Consider the following 23412-nt stretch of genomic DNA (forward strand, 5'->3'; position numbering starts at 1 on the left):
CTTCTTTCTTCTTTTTAATGTTTTTATTTATTTTTGACAGAGAAAGAGAGAGAGAGAGAGAGAGAGAGAGAGAGAGAGAGAGAGAATGAGCAGGGGAGGGGCAGAGAGAGGGAGACACAGAATCTGAAATAGGCTCCAGGCTCTGAGCGGTCAGCACAGAGCCCGATGTGGGGCTCGGACTCACGAATCGTGAGACCATGACCTGAGCCAAAGTCATACGTTCAACCGACTGAGCCACCCAGGTGCCCCTGGGAGAGAGCAAACTTCTTAACGGAAGGCCTTTGATAATGGTGTCCCCACCATCTTTCAAAGGTGGAATTAATTGCTTTCATTTCCACAAATGAAAGGTTTTCCAGGCCTCCATGCTTTTGTATATGCAGCTCCCCCTTTCAGTTTTAATCAAGTTGGATGGTGGAAGGAAATCAGTAGGATGGAGCGGTGGTTGGAAATAGGTTTAGTGGATAGGACAAACAGGCTCTCTGGCTCCAAATGTTTGTATTTCATCAATAAAAGCTTCTTTTGGACTATCCAGCCCTGTTCGGGAAGCCCCTTTACCATTCTGTCTGGCTTTACGTTAAGTAGCAGTTAGGAGGTTTATTTGTGTGGAATGTAAAAATTTCCTCTCTGAAATTTGATTTCATGTTTACTCATGAGTAGCAGCTGCTTGCAAAAGTTGTTCACCTTTGAGTAAATTATAAATTTGCCTCTGAGCACATAAATATCCTAAAGGTTTATTTTGTTTTGTGTCTCAGGAGAAGGAAGTGGGACAGAATGAGCTGGATATTCATAAGGTTGCAGATAATTTGTTTTGAATGCTCTCCGTAGACTGAGGCACAGTGGCTAAGGAGGAGGAATGCTTGAATTTCAATGGGAATTGTCAACATGAAGTGAGTAACAAAGGTGCCAGCCACAAGATCAATGCCTTCCTATCTTTCTTTTATTGTCTCATTGTAATTAAAGCCTAAAGTGGATTATGAAAATATACAAACAAACATCTTCCACCTTGGATTTATGCCTGGCGTGCTGTGAGGTTCCACAAGGCGGGATATGATTGCCTATGCATTATGCAGATTTTACTATAGTGGAGAGACTTTATAATACGGTGTTTCCATGTGGTAAAAATGTGAAGTCTGGCGACACAAAGACAGATGAAAGGGTACTGCTTATTAAAGATCACAAGTAGACTAGGAAAAATTAAGAGGCAGGGAAGAAAGTAAGCCACGGTGGCCCTGACACAGAGAAGGTATTGAATATCTGGTGCACAGTCAGAGGGAAAGGGCAAAGGAGTGAATGGGAAGCAGATGAAAAGAGAAGCCTAATATGTTGCTGTTTTCTAACAAGTTTTACGTTTGTTTAATCTCTACACCCAGCAGGGGGCTCAAGTTCACAACCCCAAGGTCAAGGGTCGCATGTTCTTTTAACTGAGCCAGCCACGCACTGCACAAATTCTTCACTTGTATAAAACACTGTATATCATTGCTGTCTGAGCTAACCCCATAGCTTCTCCCAGGGATTCCCCGGATTCTTGTCCTCTGTGGTCTGGACATCACTGTTCACACTCCGTTCCCACTAGAGCAAGGGGAACAGCTTACTGGGCCTCTGAGAGGGAGGAGGCAGTGCAGAAAACATCCCTCACCAGCTTCCCATTCTCCACCCCTGGAGAATGCTGGAACAAAAAGAACCTACACGTGCCAAGGTCTGGGCATGGACTGGGGCCAAAACCTCTGGGTAGGAGTAAACTGATCTTTGCTCTCCCTCAGTGCACAGAACCCCTGGCGTGGCCCACACTGGCCTCTGGAGTCTGTTGGGCTGACGGATGCCCAGGGAATCCTTCTATGGCAAGGACGGGAAGTGTCCTGGCCCCGTGGGCCTCTGTCTCCACCTCATGGCCTGCTCTAGCCAGGTGAGTAGAAGCAGAGAGGTTGGCCCTGCTGGTGTCAGGGCTCTGGCCAGAGACAGGGTGGCAGGACTGAGGTTTCAGAGAGTGTTTTGCTGCGTAAAGGGTAAGGACTCAGACAGGCTTCAGTCTGGAGCCTCATCCTGCAATTTCACGTCTTTGAACGAAGGCAAATCATTTGCTGCCTCTGAATTGAATGTCTTTCTCCATAAGGTAAAGGTGATACTACCTACACCCAGAGTTATTGTGAAGACAAACAGGATGCCTGCCTGCCTGCCTGCCTGCCTTCCTTCTTTCACACACTCACTCAACCAATATTTTGGAGTGCAAGATTTGGGCAAAATTCTAAGATAACCTCCAATGACCCATACCCTTGTGTAATCCTTCCCTTTGAAGGTGGGCAGGATCTGTGACTATGATGAATGTTACTCCTGTGCTGAAGTTGTGTATTGTGGCAAAGTTGAAAGGATTTTGCAAATCCGTTGATTGTGAGTTAAGCAAAAAGGAAATTATCCTGGGTGGATCTGAATCAGATGAAAGCCCTGAAAGTGTCAGCAACAGTCTCTTGCTGGCTTGGAAGCAGGTCATTAGGAGTTCTAGAACTGCAAGGAAATGAATTCTGCCAACAACCATAGAAGGTCCGAAGAGAACCTGGAGCCTCAAATGAGACCCCATCTCATGGCAGTGCCACTGTGGTTGCAGCTTTGTGAAACCCTCGGCAGAGGAGCCAGCTATGCCACGCCAAGAGTCCTGATCCATGGAAACTGTGAGATAATAAATGTGCATTATTTTAAGCTATTATATTCCAGGTAATATGTTACGCAGCATCATGCTGAGTGCTGGGGATGCAATGGTTCACAAGGCAAGCACAACCCTGCCCTCTAGGAACACAAACAAGGAAATAGACGACTAACTATTATCTGACGAACGAATAAAGGAGTAGTACGTTTGAGTTAAGTACTTTGAATTAAGTGCTTGACTTAAGTGCTTCTGCCACTCCATCACGAGCAGGATTCTTCAACTGCAGGTCTGCTGCCACAATGTCTGCTGGGAAGGGGAAACAGAATGTGGGAAGGAGGAGGACATGAGTGGGGGAGGGGAAGGGGGGAATCCCTTCCAGGTAGGGAGGGAAGGGAAAACAAAAGTCCATTTGCTTCTAAGAGGAAAGGCAGAGGAAGAAGAAAGAGGGGATGATGTACCATGGGTTTGTCTTCCCTCACTTTCCTCCCCCAAGTTGGGAGAGGAGGGAGGTTTTAAATAACCAGAAAGTTTGGGGGGTAGGGCACCTGGGTGGCTCAGTTGCTTAGGCAACTGACTTCGGCTCAGGTCATGATTTCACAGTTTGTGGGTTCGAGCCCCGCGTCGGGCTCTGTACTGACAGTTAGGAGCCTGGAGCCTGCTTCGGATTCTGTGTCTCCCCCTCTCTGTGCCCCTCCCCTGCTCACGCTCTGTGTCTCTCTGTCTCTGAATAATAAATAAACATTAAAAAAAAAGAAATTTGGGGGAGATTTTAGAGTAAGGGGACATTGCTCCTTTTTTCTATGGGTAAATACTGGGAAATTTTCAAGTGTCCTTAAAAGAATGCGAAATCCAGCCCCTACCCAGCTGAGGCAGGAAACTGTGGATCTAGGCAGAGGGAGGATCAGAGACAGCATCCCCGTCCCTCCTCCCCCACTCCTGCTCAGCTCTGCTGTCTGCAATCTTATCCACAGCCAGCTCATTTGGTCCCACTTTCTTCTTCTGAGGCACAAGACAAAAGAAACCTTCAGGATATTTATTTGTTCAGAAGCGAACTTATGATTTACTCAGTAAGTGAAGAACTTGTGAGCCGCTGCTAGTCATGAGTAAGCATGGAATCAGATTTCCGAGAATGTTTCACCCTTCTCGCAGTGGGAGGACAATGAAAGAGATGGTTTTAAGCCAGAAGAAACTAGGGTACTTTTAATTAGCAAGATCAAGTGTTATCCCTCAGGAGGGTGATGGTGGCTTGAGCCCAAGATGAGACCACCATTATCAAATAAAGAAAGCTTTCTTCTTCTTGTTGTTCTTGTGATTCTTGTAGCATCTGGATGTATCTAGAGTATAATTGGCCCCATTAAAAGCAACACCTTGGAGTGGAGATTTTTCGGGTTCAGTTTTGTTTCCCGGGGAGACATGTGGCAGTGTCTGGAGACATTTTTGGTTGTCATAACTTGAGGGGGGTTGCTACTGGCATCTAGCAGATAGAGGCCATCCCTGCAGCCAACCACCCTATGATGGTTAAAGACAGCCCCCCACGATAAAAACTATTCGGCCCGGTTGTCAATTGTGCTGCTGTTGAGAAATGCTTCCTTGGAGGGGCGCCTGGGTGGCTCAGTTGGTTAAGCGTCTGACTTCAGCTCAGGTCATGATCTCGCGGTTCGTGAGTTCAAGCCCCGCGTCGGGCTCTGTGCTGACAGCTCAGAGCCTGGAGCCTGTTTCAGATTCTGTGTCTCCCTCTCTCTCTCTGACCCTCCCCCGTTCATGCTCTGTCTCTCTCTGTCTCAAAAATAAATAAACGTTAAAAAAAAAAAAAAAAAAAAAAAAAGAAATGCTTCCTTGGAGAAGCCAATGTTGCTAAAGGGAGGTGCACCAGCCCACATGAGGGTGAAAGGGAGGAGCAGGGAAGAAAGAGTGCGGCCTGAGTGAAGGCCTGTGGGGCACAGCCAGTGGGGGATCTGAACAGGGTGAAGCCTAGAGCAGGAGGTGGCTCAGAGACAGGGGGCAGCTGCAGAGGTGAGCCCGCTCAGGAAGAATCTTTAAGCCATGTACATACAGACTCTGGACTTCATTTCAAGGTCCTGAGGGGGAGAGATTGGAGGGTTTTAGGCAAGGCTGTGGCAGCAGAGTTTTGCCCCTTACAGCTTACAAAGGAATTGCAACGACTTCTCAGTGGATCTTCACAATAACTCAGTGAGGAGGGAAGGAGGGCTGTTATTATTTCTATTTGTAAAATACATCTGCATGTCTTGACTGTCTTCACTATGCAGGGGCCATAAACTGCCCTCCTGCCTACGACGGGAGGAAATATGGGAACCAGGAAAGAGAAATAAGAGGTGCATTCCCGGCTTCACACGCAGAAGTGGCAAAACGGCATAGAGGGGTCTTAATTGCCCTATTTGTCCGCCAACCACCAATGTGTTGGCTTTGCTCTGGTTATTTTCCCTTTGATGAACCTGGGCTACGCATCAGCTACTTAGAATCACACAATTAAATCAAGTTCTGCTTCGGCAACCGGCTGCACATAAATTGTGATATTAGTTGAAATAAGAATAAACTATAAGAAGAGTTCATACCTACAATGGGCAGTATTATCCCTATGGGAGTGTGATCAACCAGTCAAAAGTCAATGGGCTGTGAAACCTTACTGAAACCAGATGTTAGTTAAATACGGAAGTGTGGGAAGATGAGCAGCAGAGAGAGAACAGCTTGCCTTCATAAATGGCTTAGGATGAAATACTGGCATTCAGAGGGAAGTACAGCACAGTTAGAAAGAACATCTCATTTGCGGTATGGCTCGTTCATATTGATGTGGAGAACAAAGATAAAAAGAATTAAACGTCCTTACAACTTACAGCCCTTTGACAAGTTCTGAGACAGGCAGAGTGATCTTCTGGGAACTCAACTGCCTTCATGTTAAGACTTTGCTAAAGCCAAAAGGCAAACTTAGCTTAAGATTAGCCCAACCTCCAGGATCCTGTAAATCTCCCTTAACATATAAAAATTCCTTTGGAAACTTCCTTTATCTCTACTCCCCGAGATACAGGTGAGCAATCATCCCCCAAGTATATGGCTCCCTGATATACATCTGAAGGGTCTCTTGACTCAGGTTTTACTAGACAGCAGTAAGTGACCTTTTCCTAACAATAATAGCTAACCCCCTCAAGGTCCTGGAAACCTTACTTTCAAATTCTTCAGAGACTTACGCTATCCCTAACCCCCTCCCAACTTGGAAGTACATAACCAGCCACTCCTCACAACCCCAGTGCAGCTCTTTCTGTCCAAGGGTCGTGTCCCCGTGCTTTAATAAAACCACCCTTTTGCACCAAAGATGCCTCAAGAATTCTTTCTTTACTGTTCACGCCAAACCCCAACATTTTCACATTAATATCACTTACTTTCAGAGCATCTCCTACTCATAGTCCATAAATCGGCTGCCTGGAATTCACAATACGCTGACTTCCTGGGGGATACGATGAACCTTCTCCATGGGATCTTTATTTATAATGTCCTCCAACCACGCTGAGGGTGAAGGTGCAGTGTTGTGCCTTCTGTTCTGCAGGTGGTGAGGAGGAGGATTCTGTGAATAAACTGCGTATTTACTGGCCGAGGTCAGCGACTGCTTAACAAATTCTCTGGTTTATCCTGGAGATACTTGCAGATACATATACATTAAATTGAAAACCAGAATAAATTCAAGAAATAACTTCCATCAGCAACCATGACTGTTTTCAGTAGTTTAGCATTAGTAACAACGCTAAGGCTTCACCCTCTGCATTTATTTTTCTAAGCTGTAGATGACACATGACATCATGTGTTCTAGAACCTTCAGTGGCTCCCTCTGTTTTCAAGATAAAATTCAAAGGTCTGGCATACAAAGCTTTTCACAATCTAATACCACCTACTCTGCCTGCTTTTCTTCCCCCATTTGGGATCTTGATATGGAAGCCATGTAACAGCCACAACAGGGGCCTGCCAGTCCATATAACTTATGCCCATGTTAATGCCTCCTCATTTCTAACAATGTTGTTTCTTCCATCGAGACTGCTCTCCCTACACTCTACCTGGCAAATTTTTCTGGATCACTTTAAATAACAAATTGGATGGGGCTGTAGAAAAAATGACTCTGCTTGGAAACCCAGGTTTTGGGAGTCAGAGTGTCCTTGTCCTTTGACCTGTACGTGAATGTTAGTTTGATTCTAACATTGGTCATTTGCAAGTACATACCTGCCCAGTTCACAAGGATTCCCCTCTTTTGGGAACTGCCACCTTGATCCACCTGTCTCAGGCGTAAAAGGAGGAAGCAAGCCAAATAAGAGAGTTTCTTTAGAAGTACGGTCGGGAGGCCATAAACCAAGAAGAATTTATGCCCACCCTCATCGGAGGAACCATAAATGTTGTGCCAGCTGCAAGCCCTCGGCCTGGACTTAACTCCTCCTCAGCAGGACACCTGAATTGTTAGCATTCTTCACTCCAAAAGGAGCCAAGAGGATTCGACAAATTTCAATCCCTCGTTTGAATGTTAACTCAGTCAATCCCAGGTCACATATTTTCCGTCTCTGTTCTGCATAGAGGGCCTAAATGAGAACTGCACTTGTGAACTTTTGCCTTTATAACCCTGCCCCTCTCTGTCCTCCTCAGAAAAAGAGTCAGGTTCTTACCTACATCTTTGTCTCCAGAGTTGCAATCCTAACCGCCCAACTAAAAGGCTATCTGATTCAGGGTGCCTGGGTGGCTCAGCTGGTTGAGCATTTGACCTTGGCTCAAGCCATGATCTCACGGCTCAGTTCGTGAGTTTGAGCTCACTGCTGTCAGCACAGAACCTGCTTCTTATCCTCTGGCCCTTCTCTCTCTGTGCCCCCCTCCACTCAAGCTCTCTCTCTCTCTCTCTCTCTCTCTCAAAAATAAAATTTTTTTAAATGCCCGTTTGATTAAATTTTCAGTGAATTTTCTTCTTGGTGGACACAAAAATGGACCTCTGGCAGCTGTATTTGTATCCCAGGATCCACAGATTTTAGAGCTAGTGTTTGACACCCTGTAAAATTCTCTTTTCTGGAAATTTTTAATTGGGGCCCAGGAAGAATTAGGTCATACTCATTATGTGTCTGGAACTGCAACTTTAAGTTTAACAACTGTGAGGCAGCCATTTTCACTGTGAACCTGCAGAGGATGCAGAGGAATGAAGTCCACAGAGAGAGAAGCGTATAACAAATCCACATGGAGAAGCAGAGGTGACAGATGGAGAAAGGTACCTGGAGCCTTGGCTGACCTTAATTTCAGTTCCTTTCTTTTATTGTTTTTAAAGTTTATTTACTTACTTTGAGCAGGGGGAGAGGGGCAGAGAAAGAGGGAGAGAGAGAATCCCAAGCAGACTCTGCACTGTCAGCACAGAGCCCGATGAGAGGCTCGAACTCACGAACCATAAGATTTGTGACCTGAGCCAAAGTCAAAAGTCGGACACTCAACCAGCTGAACCACTCAAGCGCCCCTGTTTCACTCAATTCTAATGCTCTGGTTGGTGCAATTATTTCTGCCTTTTGGGTTGAGGTGTGTGGGCCCAGTCTTTTGGCCTCCATGAGAGCCTTTAGGAATACGACAGCATATCTTGCCTTTCCTAGTCCATTATCCACAGCACCGCTGCTGTCTAGAAGTCAGATTTCCTCTGCAGTGGACAGAGGTTCACTCTGGAGATCTTTGTAGCCAGAGTGAATCTGATCAAGTACTTCCTGATTGGGGGGTAGGGTGGCAGCTGTATCTGGGAGTATCTATCTGTCAGCATGGCCTGAGATTGTAACATTTTGTTTTGGGATAGTTCCTAGGTTAAAAAAAAAAAACAACCCTGGAAAATGGTCCACAGGCATAGGCTGACTTCTAGGGGATTTTTTGTTTGTTTGTTTCGCTTCTTTTATCAAGAGGCACTGGCTGCCACAGCTCCTCTTGGCCACCACGTCCAATTGTTCAGAAAAAGAAGTTACCATTCTCTTTAAGGGCCCCAGCATTTGGGATAAAACCCCTACAGCTATTCCTTGCCTTTCATGTACGGACAAATCAAACAGCTTGTCAGCATCAGGAAATGCTAAGGCTGGAGCTTCATAAATAGGGCTTTACTTGCCTAGCTTCAGTTTGCAGGGCCTCAGGAAAAAAAGGGGAGGGGGGACAGTTTTAGTTCAAGTCTTGACTTGATTCCAAGTCAAGAGAATGAAAGAAAACTGGAAACCTTCGTTTGGAGAGCCATACTCAGATATTCAAGGAAACCAGAATTCAGGATCCAGGTTTATAGGCAAACAACAAACACTAAGACAATCAGAATTAGATCTAACATCCACAAAGATATATTATTGGAACATAATTTTTCTCTAAAATCACCCTCATTTCCATCAAAGATAGCCAAAACGAGTATTAATGTGTTTGGAAAACAAGTCCAGTTTTAACAAACTTGGCCCAATAATTTTTTAAATTTTATTTATTCATTTTGAGAGAGAGCGTGCATGCACATGAGCGGGGAAGGGGCAGATAGAGGGAATGAGAGAGAATCCCAAGCAGCCTCTGCACTGCCAGCACAGAGCCAGATGCGGAACTTGAACTCACGAACTGTGAGATCATGACCTGAGCCAAAATCAAGAGTCTGCCGCTTAACCACTTAAATGCTTAACGGATTAAGCCACCCAGGCGCCCCCAGGGTGGATTTAAACAGGGAACAACAACAAACAGAACAACAACAAACAAGCCAAACAACCAAGTGGGAGAGTGATTTCTTCAATCTCCCAGATCCTAGATCAGTCTGTTAGATCACTCCCATTTCGCCAGGCTGGAGCATCCAACCCTCCGAATGGCTGGGTCGTGTGATCCTTTGTCACTTGGGGATGTCTAGACTCAACACTGGACCCTAATCAGTGTTCAATCTCTCAGAGTGTTTACCAGAAAGGCCCTGTTTACCCAGTGTATTCTGACTGTTATGCTGTCTTGCCCAGACTTTGTGAGAGAGCTTTAGTTTTACTTCTAAGATCTCTGCCACGGACCTGGCATAATTTATCCCAACACAAATCCTTCGGGTAAATATAATCAGAGTTTCAAATGAGATCTGGATTTCAAATGAGGACAGAATGGCACGCCAGTGGTCACAAGCACCAAAAAAGGGTGAATCTCCTCCAAGGAATCTGCCCCTGGTCCTGATAGCTTGAACTGTTTAACTCAAGCAAGCTTCCGCTGCCTGCTGCTCCGTCCATCCGAACCCAGGGAACTGGAGGGCAGAACCTCAGGACAGCTGTCCCATCTGGGTCACCAAATTTGTAACCGAACCGACAGGCGTTTACGCCTTGGTGAGTCACAGAAACTGCACCAAGTGAGTTGTCGCACAAGGAAAACCTTATTTGGGAGTTTGGACTCCTTATTTGCTGCAGATAAAGTTTCCTTTAAGGGACGACTGACCTGGTGCAGTTTCTATGACTCACCAAGGAGCCAACACGCGTTGGTTTGGTTATAGTTGTGACTACTTTTCTCTTTCATCTTCAACCCTTCCACCTCCGTTTGCTTATCTCCAAGCCACAGCTGAATAGCAGGCCATTGTGTGATTACTGCACAAGTGATTTATCTCTTTTCCTATGGATAGAGTCGTAAGTTGCTTCCTTTTTTTTCTTTCTTGTTTCAATATTTCACAAAAAAACCCACAAAGAATATTATATATATCTACAACTGCATATAAGTAACGATCCTTAGGGTGTATTTCTTGGGAGTGGAATTGCGGAGCTGGAAGTTACCCACTACACATGTTCAACTTTACAAGACAATATCAAATCGTTTTCTAAAGTCATTGTGTTACAGTAGGCAGTTAGTCAGGTTCTAACACGATACCTGGAGGCCAGCACGAGGAAGTCATGGCCAGCTATCGGGAAGGTCAGAGGCGGGTGCTGACAGCTCTCCCCAAGACGCCGGATCTACCCAGGCAGAACTAAGATGGCAGGTGCCACGACAAGCAACCTCTGACCAAATTAGGAGGAAAAAACTTGAAACGCTGCTTGCCGCCCAAGTAATACGTATTCCGCCCGCTAGTTAACAACTGTCAATAAAAGATAGAAACATCTCCACCTTGCGTGCAGCTCGCTCATGCTCTTCCGCCCGCTTGCGCGCCTGCGCACCTGCGCATGCTCGCTAGGTCTCCCTCGGTCCTTCCCGCTCCCCGCCTCCCTCTCTAGTTCGCCGGCTCTCATATCTCGAGAGTGTGCTTTTTTGCTTTAATGAATTTGCCTGCTTGTGTCGCTCATGAGCTGTGCTGCGTGTTTGTCCTTGAATCGGTTCCCTTGACCAAAAACCGTCCGCGAGTCCTTTGGCTCTGTCTGGCTAGAGGCCCCAGGGCCCAGGATCTCCCCAGTTGACCTAACAATTGTACAAGTTTATATGCGCACCGTCATTAATAGACAAAAAATAACTAATATTTACAAAGCATTATGATATGCCAGGTAGTCACTCACTGATAGTTTAATGTTGCCCTGTTTTTGCCTTCTTAGGATAAATACTTGGTCATGATGATTCTTACTTGTAATATACTGGTAGGTTCAGATAGTCAATAGTCTCTTCAGATTTTTGCATTCATACTCAGAAGTGAAAAGGCTCATAATTTCTTTTTCTTGTCCTGACACCGTTTGGGTTTGAAGTCAAAGAAACACCAGCTTCAAGAAATGAGGTTATCCCTCTCATTCTGTTTTCTGGCATGATTTGTATAGTTGTTTTCTGTTCCTTGAGAATTGTCAAAACTCAATAGTAAAATCATTAGGAGTGGGGCCTTTTTGTTGGGGGCAAGGTTGAGGATGTCCTTAATAATCATGTCAATTTCTTTATTAGTAGTCTGTGTGTTTTTTGGCATTTTATGTTTTGTTGGTTTTTTTTTTTTTTCAGAATGTATCTCTTTTATCCAGGTTGCCAATACTCATTTTATTTTTTTTTTACTTTAAACTCTATTATTGTTTTCTAGTCTGTAATTGTTTCTTGTCTGATGTTTTCTTCATTAGTTTTTCCAGTTATTTATTTATTTTTTTAAACGTTTATTTATTTTTGAGACAGAAAGAGACAGAGCATGAATGGGGGAGGGTCAGAGAGAGAGGGAGACACAGAATCTGAAACAGGCTCCAGGCTCTGAGCTGTCAGCACAGAGCCCGACACGGGGCTCGAACTCACGAACCGCGAGTTCATGACCTGAGCTGAAGTTGGACGCCCAACCGACTGAGCCACCCAGGCGCCCCTCCAGTTATTTTTTAAAAAACAGCTTTTAGCTTCATTGATATTCTCTACTGTGTGATTCGTTGATCTTCTCTGCTTAATTTCTAATTTTATTTTTATTGATTTCTTCTGGTTTCCTTGGGTATGACCTGTTGCTAGTTTTCTGATTTCTTCAGCTCGTTTGTTTATAGTATTTTGGTTTTTGCTTGTTGGGTTGTTTTCTTATTTTTTGCTTGGAATAATCTTCCCTCAGTTCCACAAAGCCAGTCCTCCTCTTCCAACGGCTCCTGCCCACACCCTCGAAACTTGTAGCTTCTCCAAACTCTCTCCATTCCTCTCCCTGCTTTATTTTTATTTTCCTCTATAGCATTAATAATAGCTATAGCTATAATAAATATAGCATATTTATTACCATCAAACATATTCTTTATTTTTTATTGCCTATTTCCCTGCATTATCATGTGAGTTCTTTTAGTTTTAGGTAATTTATAGAATTGTTCAATCATCATCATATCTAGAACATGTTATTCTTTATTATTTGTTATTTTTCTGCCCATTTTTTAAATTGGATTGTTTGGTTTTGTTTGTTTTTTTTTTTACTGTTGAGTTGTATCACTTTCTTACATGAATTAGATCTTTATCTTCTCCCCACATAAGACAGTATAAGTATATCCTCATTGACCTCTGGTTGGTTTCTGGCCAACCCTGCTTCCCTTTCTCAACATGCTAGGAATCATCTTGGTTTAGCTCTAGATTTTAATCACAGGAAGAAAGAAAAGAGCCCCCCTGCAGTCTGCCCCCAGCACCAGATCACAATCCCTTTCTCTCTCTCTGAAAGAGATGAGGAAAAGAGCTCTCTTCCATAGCCTTTGTAATGTCCAGATTCATACACTTTTTTTGTAGCATTTTTACCATAAAACATTCTATATATTTTACTTATTATTTCTCTCTCCCTGTTAGAATGTAAGCCTTTGATTTATTTTTTATTTTTTTAAAGTTTATTTATTTATTTTGAGAAAGAGGGGTCGGGGAAGGGCAGAGAGAAAGGGAGAGGGAATCCCAAGCAGGCTCCTCCGTTGTCAGTGCAGAGCCCCACGTGGGACTTGATCCCTCAAACTATGAGGTCATTACCTGAGCTGAAATCGAGTTGGACTCTTAATCGACTGAACCACCCAGGCACCCCTAGAACACAAGCCTTTTAAATTTTAGCAGATAGGGGCACCTGGGTGGCTCAGTCGGTTAAACATCGGACTTCGGCTCAGGTCATGATCTCACAGTTCGTGAGTTCAAGCCCCACGTCGGGCTCTGTGCTAACAGCTCAGAGCCTGGAGCCTGCTTCACATTCTGTGTCTTCCTCTCTCTCTGCCCCTTCCCTGCTTATGCTGTGTCTCTCTCTGTCTCAAAAATAAACATTTTAAAAAAATTAAAAATAAATAAATAAATTTTAGCAAATATATGAAATTGTTCAGTCATTATCATAACCCATTTGTATTAGGGCAGGGCCAGAGGAGGGGAGGGAGCCAGCAGCCTTTGCTAGTTTGCTACTTTCAAAGTTCCATCTTTTTGCTTAGGACAGCTTGGGTTGGCTCTCATTATTTGTAGACACAGAGTTCTAAAATAACATGTTAATAATTGAATATGAGAATTAAGCTGTATAATTTAACAGGGTAAACTATGTTTTAAAAAAATCCTCTTTAGGAATATGTAAAACACCATGGAAATGCAATAAGCAAAATCCATTAAGTGGGAAACGCTTTAGGATAAATTGTCCAATATTTTCAAAAGATAAATTGCAAGGAGAAATAAGCAGAGGGAGAGGGAATTTCTATATTAAAAAGATGCTTAAGGGGTGCCTGGATGGCTCAGTTGGTGGAGCATGTAAGTCTTGGTTTCAGGGTAGTGGGTTTGAGCCTCACATTGGGTGTAGAGATTACTTAAAAATAAAATCTTTAAAAAAATAATAAAAATACAGGTATTTTTTATACCATAAAATGGTGGCTCAGTCGGCTAAGCACCCGACTTCAGCTCGAGTCATGATTTAGTGTTCATGAGTTCAAGCCCTGCATCAGGCTCTCTGCTGCCTGCTTTGGAGCCTCTGTTTCCTTCTCTCTCTGCCCCTCCCCCACTCACGAGTGTGTGCTCTCTCTCACTCTTTCTCTCTCAAAAATGAATAAACATTTATAGAATGTTTTTAAAATCTTTATTCACTTTTGAGACCGAGAGATGGCGCGAGCGAGCATGAAGAGGGAGGGGTAGAGAGAGAGGGAGACACAGAATCCGAAGCAGGCTCCAGGCTCTGAGCTGTCAGCACAGAGCCCGACGCGGGGCTTGAACCCATGAACTGCGAGATCACAACCTGAGCCGAAGTCGGTCGCTCAACCAACTGAGCCACCCAGGCACCCCACAAATAAACATTAAAAAAAAAATGAGATAGTCATATTTTAAAACAAATAAATACAGATTTTTTAAAAGTTTACAATTTTTTATGAGTCAAATGAGGAAATTCAAACATTCATCTGATATTTGGTGAAGTTAAGAACTTACTAATTTTAAAATATATATAGTAATAACATTTGGTTATGTTTGTTTTATTATTTTATTTTATTTTATTTTATTTTATTTTATTTTATTTTATTTTATTTTAGAGATAGAGCATGAACAGGGTAGAGGGTCAGAGGGAGAGAGAAAGAAAGAATATTAAGCAGACTCCATGCTCAGTGAGGAGCTCCACGAGAGGCTCAATCCCACAACCCTGGGATCATGACCTGAGCGGAAATCCAGAGTCAACGCTCAACGGACTGAGCCACCCAGGCGTCCCCATGTGGTTATGTTTTTAAAAAGAGAATTATCTTTTAGAAACAGACACTAAAACATTTCAGAAGAAATACGATGTCCCTGATACGCTTCAAATAATCAGGGTAGGGGAGTGGATGAGAGCATAAATGAAGGAAGAATGGTCATGAATTGATAATTGTTGAATCGGGGTGATGAGAAGGGTCATTATACTATTCCCTATACTTTTGTGTATATTTAAAATTTTCTATAGTAAGAGCTTTTTAAAAGTTCTTCTTTATAATTACTGACCTGGAGATCTAAAAAAATAAGCGAGAAAAGAAAACTACAAAAGCCGTTATGTAAAGATTATACTAATTACTGTCATGGTCTAGTAGGGGAGATAAGAAAGTAAAGATGCAGTTATGATACAATGTGATTAAGCTCTATCATAGAAGTATCGCAGGGTAGTATATGTGTAGGCCAGGGTCACTCAACCTAGTCTGGAGTATCGGGGAAAGAGAAAGATGTGGAGAATAGCACTCTGCCCAGAGTGGACATGAATTATAGCTCTGTTTGGCTTCGATGATGACCGAGACCCAAGTGTACGTCCACCTGCTGCTACTCCTGGCCTCTGTTTTAATCATTCTCTCTATGTCCTCTGAGACATCTATTTATCTGAAAACACAGTCTCAGTCTGTACACCCGGCACCTTCTTGCCTTACCAGAAACCTGACTCTTCCTGGAGACGTGGCCTCCCTGTGGACCTTCCAGGTAGAGGCCATCTGTCTTCCCACAGCTGGTCCTTGTGGCTGAGGGCAGGCAGGGCATTGACTTTTCCTTCTGGATACCATCCCACCCCATGCCACCTCCTGTTCCTCTTTCTCCTCTTATGTCCTCAACCTCTTCTCTCCATTGGTCTTTTATTATCCAACTATGTTCAAGTTTCTGCATCCTAGGGGTGCCTGGCTGGCTCAGTTGGCAGAGCATGTAACTCTTGATCCCTGCGTTGTGTGTTCAAGCCCCACGTTGGGTGTGGAGCACACTTAAAATGAAAAGAAAGTAAGAAAGAAAAAAGAAAGGAAGAAAAGAAGGAAGGAAGGAAGGAAGAAAAAAAGGAAGAAAGAAAGGAAGAAAGAAAGAATGTTAGTTTCTGCAGCCTGGTCATAGAACTAAAAAAAAAGAAAGAACTATGCCCAACGTGAAGCTTGAACTCACAACCCTGAGATCAAGGGTTGCATGGTCTTCCAACAAAGGTAGCCAATTGCCCCATAATGCCTTTCTTTCCTTTCTTTCTTTCTTCTTTCTTTCTTTCTTTCTTTCTTTCTTTCTTTCTTTCTTTCTTTCTTTCTTTCTCCTCTTTCTCTCTCTCTTTCTTGAGTGCAAGCTGGGGAGTGGCAGAGGAACAGGGAGAGAGAGAATCTCAAGCACCAACATGGGGCTCTATCTCACAACCAGGAGATAATGACCTGAGCTGAAATCAAGAGTTGGAAGCTTAACTGATCGAACCACCCAAGCGCTCTCATTTCTGATTCGAGTAATTTGAATCTCCAATCTTTTCCCTTGGCCACTCTAGCTAAAGATTTGTCAATTATGTTGATGTTTTCAAAGAACCAATTTTTGAGTTCATTGCTTTTCTCTATTGTTTTTCTATTGTCTACTTAATTAGTTTCTCTTCTAATTCTGATCATTTCCTTTCTCTGCTTGTTTTGGGTTTAATTTGCCCTTCTTTTCCCAATGTCATGAGGTGAAAGCCTAGCTTATTAGGTTTCTTCTTTCTAAAAGGTGTTTAAAGCTATTAATTTCCCTTGCAACAAATATGCAAGCTCAAATTTGTTTTCATTTTCATTTATCTCTAAGTATTTTCTAATCTCTTTGTGATTTCCTCTTACTGAAAGTAATGCTGCAATTTCCAAATGCAAAGGACACATTAGGTGCACTCAGTGTAGCGCTAGACATAGTAATTACTCCCTCTTTAAAATTCTCTCTTCCAAAGTTAAGAAAAAAAATTTAACTGCTTTTCCTCTGTTTATTCTTATTCAGATACTTTCACAGACTCCTCTTCTTCCACTAACCCACTAAATGTTAATGTTCTTTGTTATTCCTCAGCAGGACAAAAATAGACCCAAGAATCAGAATGGTACTGAAGAGGTCCACCTTGCTCCAGTCTATTGTACTTTCTATGGGTTCAGACAAATGTATAATGACATATATCTGTTGTTATAGTATCATACAGTGCAGAGTATTTATTTGCTTTTTTTTATTTTGAGAGAGAGAGAGAGAGCACAAGTGGGGGAGAGAGGCAGAGGGAGAGCGAGAATCTTAAGAAGGTTCTATGCTCAGCAAGGAGCCCAACACGGGGCTCGATTTCATGACCCTGGGATCATGACCTGAGCCGAAATCAAGAGTCACATGCTCAACTGACTGAGCACCTGGGCGTCCCAGAGAGCAGAGTATTTTTATTGCTCTAAACATCCTCTGTGCTCTGTATATTCATCACTTCCCACACTCTCAACTCTGGCAGCCACTGATCTTTTTATTGTCTCCACAATATTGCCTTTTCCAGCGGCGCCTGGGTGGCTCAGTCAGTTGGGGGGCCGACTTCGGCTCAGGTCATGATCTCGCGGTCCATGAGTTCGAGCCCCGCGTCGGGCTCTGTGCTGACAGCTCGGAGCCTGGAGCCTGTTTCAGATTCTGTGTCTCCCTCTCTCTGACCCTCCCCCATTCATGCTCTGTCTCTGTCTCAAAAATAAATAAACGTTAAAAAAAAAATCAAAAAAAAAAGTTGCCTTTTCCAGAATATCATATAGTTGGAATCATACAGTATGTAGCCTCTTCGGATCGGCTTCGTCCACCCAGTAATATCTATTTAAGGTTCCTCCATGTCTTTTCATGGCTCGATAGCTCATTTATTTTTAGCGCTGGCCAGTATTCCAGTATCTGGATGGACCCCAGTTTATTTGCCCAGTCACCTTACTGAAGGACACCTTGCTTCTCAGTTTCAGCAATACAAATAGAGCTGCTAAAAACATCCATGTACAGGTTTTTGTGTAGACATTTTCGATTCTTTTGTGTAGATACCAAGAGGTACAATCACTGGGTTGCATGGTAAAAATGTTTCGTTTTGTAAGAAACAATCAAACTGTCTTCCAAAGTGGCTGTACCATTTTGCATTTCTGCTAGCAATGAAGGAGAGCTCTTGTTGCTCCAAATCCTTGCCAATGTTCGGTTTTATCCGTGTTCCAGATTTTGGCCTTTCTAATAGGTATGTATATTCCATTTACTTTTCACAATGTCCCTAGATGTTACGTAATTTATGCAATATCAAACAACTTGTAAGAAGTGGAGTCATGATTTAAATCTGGTCACTTAAATTTCCAAACTGAGCTCTTTACTATGCAATATTACAGACTCTTCCAGAATCTTCCACATTATCTGCATATATAAAAATACCTTGACGTGGAGACAGATGTAGCTCCACATGCAATCCGGCAGCATGTCTGACATGAAAGCTTTCTGGTATTATTATTATTCCCTTTTCATGCACGTAGTATTCTATTGCTATGTAACAAATTATCACAAACCTAGCAACTTAAAACAACCTTCATTTATGAGCTCACAGTTCTATACTTTTTAAAGAGAATATTTTATTTATTTTCTATTACTAAAAATTTTTTTAATGTTTATTTTTTGAGAGAGAGAGAGCAAGCTGGGGAGGGGCAGAGAGAGAGGGAGGGAGAGAGAAATCACAAGCAGACTCCATGCTTTCAGGGTAGAGCCCAACGTGGGCTCGAACTCACGAACAGTGAGATCATGACTTGAGCTCAAGTCGGACGCTTAACCGACTGAGCCACTCAGGTGCCCCTAAAAAGAATATTTATTAAGGTAAACTACTGTTTGCTAGAACTTCCCCTGATATGGTCCACAGAACACTCATCTTGAAAGACAGTCTGTGAAATAAGGGTTCTACAATTTGACTTGCTGGAGAAACCTCATATTCATTTCCCCTCTGAAGTACTATATTCATAATGTTGTGTAAAAGTTATAGAGTCTGTGAAATCCTGCAGTATAGAAACCTGCTTAACGTTAACTCGTTATTTATCAAATTTATTTGACCACACAACCATTCTGGGAGGAAACATATATTATCATCTAGGAGAACAATTTCTGGGGGGTTTACTTTAAAAAACACAGATATAGGGGCGTGTGGGTGGCTCAGTTGGTTAAGCATCTGACTTTGGCTCAGGTCATGATCTCACGGTTTGTGGGTTCGAGCCCCGTGTTGGGCTCTGTGCTGATAGCTCAGATCCTGGAGCCTGCTTCGGATTCTGTGTCTCCCTCTCTCTCTGCCTCTTCCCCGCTCATGCTCTGTGTCTCCCTCTCAAAAATAAATAAACATTAAAAAAAAATTTTTTTTTAAATGCAGATATATATATAGACAACTTACTCATTTTTCCAGCAAACACAGGGTGGCCACTTAGCAGCAGGTGCTGTGCTGGGCACTCATAGGAAGAGTCAGAACTACGGTATCTTCACAACTTCATACTAGCTGTGGAGCCAGAGAATAAACAAATCATCATCAAACATTATTAAAAACTGAGATAAGTACTATCAAGAAGTGTAGGGAACATGTGAGAATATCATTTAGACTGGGAAAGGGTCTTTAGATCAGGAAAGGGCAGGCTTCTTTGACAAAGTGACATTTCAGCTGAAGTCTGAAAGATGAGGGAAGCCAATCAGGTATTGAGTAGGGAGAAGCTTTCTAGACCAGAAGGATGGTGTGTGGAAATGCCTCCCAGGGTCCAGATAATACTGGGTGGGTGGATATTGACAATACTGAGTAATTTGGGGAGAAGGAAGGGTGCCTGGGTGGCTCAGTGGGTTAAGCATCTGACTTTGGCTCAGGTCATGATCTCACGGTTCATGAGTTCAGGCTCTGCATTGGGCTCTCTGCTGTCAGCACAGAGCCCACTTCAATTTTTTTTTAACATTTATTTATTTTTGAGACAGAGACAGAGCATGAATGGGGGAGGGTCCGAGAGAAGGAGACACAGAATCTGAAACAGGCTCCAGGCTCTGAGCTGTTGGCACAGATCCCGACGCGGGGCTCGAACTCACGGACCGCGAGATCATGACCTGAGCCGCTTAACCGACTGAGCCACCCAGGCACCCCATCACAGAGCCCAGTTCAGATCCTCCTTCCCCCTCTCTCTGCCCTGCTGGTGAGCGTGCGCTCCCTCTCTCTCTCAAAAGAAATAAACATTTAAAAACAATTTTGGGAGAACACGAATCTTCAGTTTGGGACATGATTACCTTGAGATGTTGTGACATAAAAAGAAATACACATTTGGTCTCTCCTCCCAGTTCCTGGCACAGAGCTTCTAAAACCCTTGTAGCTTCCTGAGTCATAGGGTGAGAGGAGGTTATTCACAATAACATGTAGAGGACGGGGGCTGATTGCCAGAGGGTTGGAACTTTCAAAGCTCCCTGTACACCCCTGAAAAAAAAAAAGAATTAATCAATCACGCCAATGCAATGAGGCCTCCAGAAAAAACCCTGAACAACAGGATTCGGAGAGCTTCTGGGCTGGTGAGTAAGTACAGGGAGATACTGAGAGGCTGGCATGCCCAGAGAGGGCCCCGAACCTCTGCCCCCATACATTCCTCCCCCACACCATGTCCTATGCATCTCGTCCCTTTGGCTGTTCCTGGGTTGTATCCCTCCACACCAAGCCAGTAAGAGCGAACAGTGAAATGTCTCTCTGAGTTCTGCAAACCATTCTGGCCGGTCATCAAACCTGAGAAGAGGGTCAGGAGAATCCCTCAGTCAGAAGTACAGGTAGCAGCCTAGAACTTTTGTTTGGTGTCTGAGGAGGGAGCAGCCTTGTGGGGCAGCCCTTAACCTGTGGCATCGGAGGCTCACTCTGGATAGAGAGTGTCAGATCTGAATTGAGTTGTAGGACACTTAGCTGGTGTCCATAGAGAATTAGGAAAGTTCTGGGTGTGGAGAAAACCCCACGCATTTGGTGTCAGAATCCTGAGTGTAGAAATGTTGTTTCCTTTTAATTAAAAAAAAAAAAATTTTTTTAACATTTATTTATTTTTGAAAGAGAGAGAGAGACCGAGGGCGAGCAGGGAAGGGGCAGAGAAAGACAGTGACGCAGAATCCAAAGTGGGCTCCAGGCTCTGAGCTGTCAGCACAGAGCCTGACACGGGGTTGGAACTCACCGACCACGAGATAATGACCTGAGCCGAAGTTGGACGCTCAACTGACTGAGCCCCCCACGTGCCCCTTTTTTTCCTCTTTAGATGCCCGTGAGATATTTAAGGGAGATGTAATAGATAATTGGTTATGAGTTTGGAGCTAGAAAATAGATTTAGACTAAATAAATTGTAATTTGCTTATATTTCAGTAGAAATTGACTAAAATTAAAGTAACTGGAAAAAAAGAATCACTGGTGGGTATATGAGAAATTCGTCACCAAATTTTGTGCCTATTCTAACTAGGGGAAAGATATCTGAGTGGGCCTTTAATTTGGTCTTATGAAAAGTCTAAAAAAGAACAAAGCTTTAGTCTGGTGATGATCAACGCTCTTAAAGCCCCCAGGAGTCCCAGCTGGCCACCATAGTAGCTGTTCCCAAATCCAAAGAGGAAAAGTGTTTGTGTCTGCTTAAAAATGGAGTAATTAATGATGTGGGGAAAAATAATTTTCTTTTATTTGCTTCTCAACATGACGGTTCTCTGATAAGGGATAGAGTGTTAGGATTGAATATGAAGATTGCTAGGAAAAACACATGTGAGCTGATAATGCCTGTGCTGTATGAAGAATGCTCAGATGTTCAGAAGATAAGCTGCAGGGGCGCCTGGGTGGCTCAGTCGGTTGAGCGTCCGACTTCAGCTCAGGTCACCATCTCGCGGTCCGTGAGTTCAAGCCCCGTGTCGGGCTCTGGGCGGATGGCTCGGAGCCTGGAGCCTGTTTCCGATTCTGTGTCTCCCTCTCTCTCTGCCCCTCCCCCGTTCATGCTCTGTCTCTCTCTGTCTCAACAATAAATAAAAACGTAAAAAAAAAAAAAAAATTAAAAAAATAAAGAAGATAAGCTGCAAAGATCACTAAGATAGTATCTTAAAATGTCTACAGAATTCTCAATATAAAGCTCCTAAAGGGGCGCCTGGGTGGCTCAGTTGGTTGGGCGTCCGACTTTGGCTCAGGTCATGATCTCACAGACCGTGAGTTCAGGTCCCGCGTTGGGCTCTGTGCTGACAGCTCAGAGCCTGGAGCCTGCTTCGGATTCTGTGTCTCCCTTTCTCTCTGCCCCTCCCCTGCTCATGCTCTGTTTCTCTCTGTCTCAAAAACAAATAAAAATATTAAAAAAAAAAATTTAAAGCTCCTAGAAAATGACTACGTCCACATGGAGTTTCGGATGCCTCAGCAATACTAATAAGAATTAGGGGGCGCTTTGGTGGCTCAGTTGGTTGAGTGTATGACTTCAGTTCAGGTCATGATCTTGCAGTTTGTGGGTTCGAGCCCTGTGTTGGGCTCTGTGCTGCCAGCTCAGAGCCTGGAGCCTGCTTTGGATTCTGTGTCTCCCTCTCTCTCTCTGCCCCTCCCCTGCACATTCTCTCTCACTCTCTCTCTCTCTCTCTCTCTCTCAAAAATAAACATTAAAAATAAAAAAGAATGGGGAAAATAGGGTTATGGCAAGGGGGAGTCCTGGACAAGTTTCCCTGGTAACAAAGCAAAGGTGGGGCCTGCTTTTTGAGGAAGAGGACACGGGAATGTTGTGGGCCAGCAGCACTGAAGGTAAGACGCCACTTCCTGGCCCATAGCCTTGGTCAAGTTGCTTCATGTTCATCCTTGAGATCTTAGCTCAAATTTAAGGGAGCCCACCCTGCTCATCTGCTGCCCCCCCGCCCCCATATGAGGTCCCTGTCCTAGAATCTCATTGGATATGAGTTTGGAGCTAGAAAATAGCCCTTCTCTGACAGCATGTAACAGCACCATAATTACACCATTCACTGTGCAGAGATCCTAGTCCACAGCTTAGGTGAGCAAGAAATGTAATTTAATTTGTACATTCAACCATGGTGGTAGAAATATAATTTCAGTCAATTTGGGGTTGCAAAGGGTTCTATAGAGATGTAGGATTAAGTTTCTCTTTAAAAAAGTTTTTTTAAACGTTCGTTTATTTTTGAGAGACAGAGCATGAGTGGGGGAGGAACAGAATCTGAAGAGAGAGACAGAATCCGAAGCAGGCTCCAGGCTCTGAGCTGTCAGCACAGAGCCCAACATGAGGCTCAAACCCACAAACCGTGAGATCTTGACCTGAGCCGAAGTCGGACGCCTAACCGACTGAGCCACCCAGGCCCCCCAGGAGTAAGTTTCTGTAGTTGAAGGGAGAAGAGGAGGAAAAGAAGTTATTAGAGGGTGACATTTTGTCTTACTGTTATCTGTCCATGAAGCTGACTGTTAAGATACCTAGAGTCCTATCTGGTTCTATTTCCTTAAGTACCTAGGTTCTTGGGCAACAGCAGCCAGAGAAACCCTTGGAAAAGCTTTTTGCCCTGCCACACCTCCTCTGGGACAATGAACACAGTTTCACTATTTTATTTCTTTTATTATTATTTATTTTAATGTTTATTCATTTTTGAGAGATGGAGAGAGACAGAGTGACAGCAGGGGAGGGGCAGAGAGAGAGGGAGACACAGAATCCTTAGCAGGCTCCAGGCTCTGAGCCGTTAGCACAGAGCTGACGTGGGGCTCAAACTCATGAACTGTGAGATCATGACCTGAG

General features: G+C 43.7%; 1 protein-coding gene across 4 annotated transcripts in view; it reads right to left on the bottom strand.

Moving 5' to 3' along the window:
• Positions 1-408: 408 nt before the first annotated feature.
• Positions 409-23412, bottom strand: part of GPALPP1 (GPALPP motifs containing 1) — a 72800-nt gene continuing 49796 nt past the window's right edge. For 2 of the 4 annotated variants that reach the window (XR_008295580.1, XR_008295576.1), the window contains exons 15-18: positions 19068-19169; positions 10487-11008; positions 6034-6191; positions 409-2944 (exon numbers count right to left, since the gene is read on the bottom strand). The gene's annotated coding sequence lies outside the window, so the exon portion shown is untranslated. The remainder of the gene's footprint in view (positions 2945-6033; positions 6192-10486; positions 11009-19067; positions 19170-23412) is intronic. The other 2 variants (XR_008295578.1, XR_008295579.1) reach the window with 2 other exon arrangements.

Source organism: Acinonyx jubatus, chromosome A1 (genome assembly GCF_027475565.1).
Source record: "Acinonyx jubatus isolate Ajub_Pintada_27869175 chromosome A1, VMU_Ajub_asm_v1.0, whole genome shotgun sequence".
In the NCBI taxonomy this organism is placed as follows: domain Eukaryota; kingdom Metazoa; phylum Chordata; class Mammalia; order Carnivora; family Felidae; genus Acinonyx; species Acinonyx jubatus.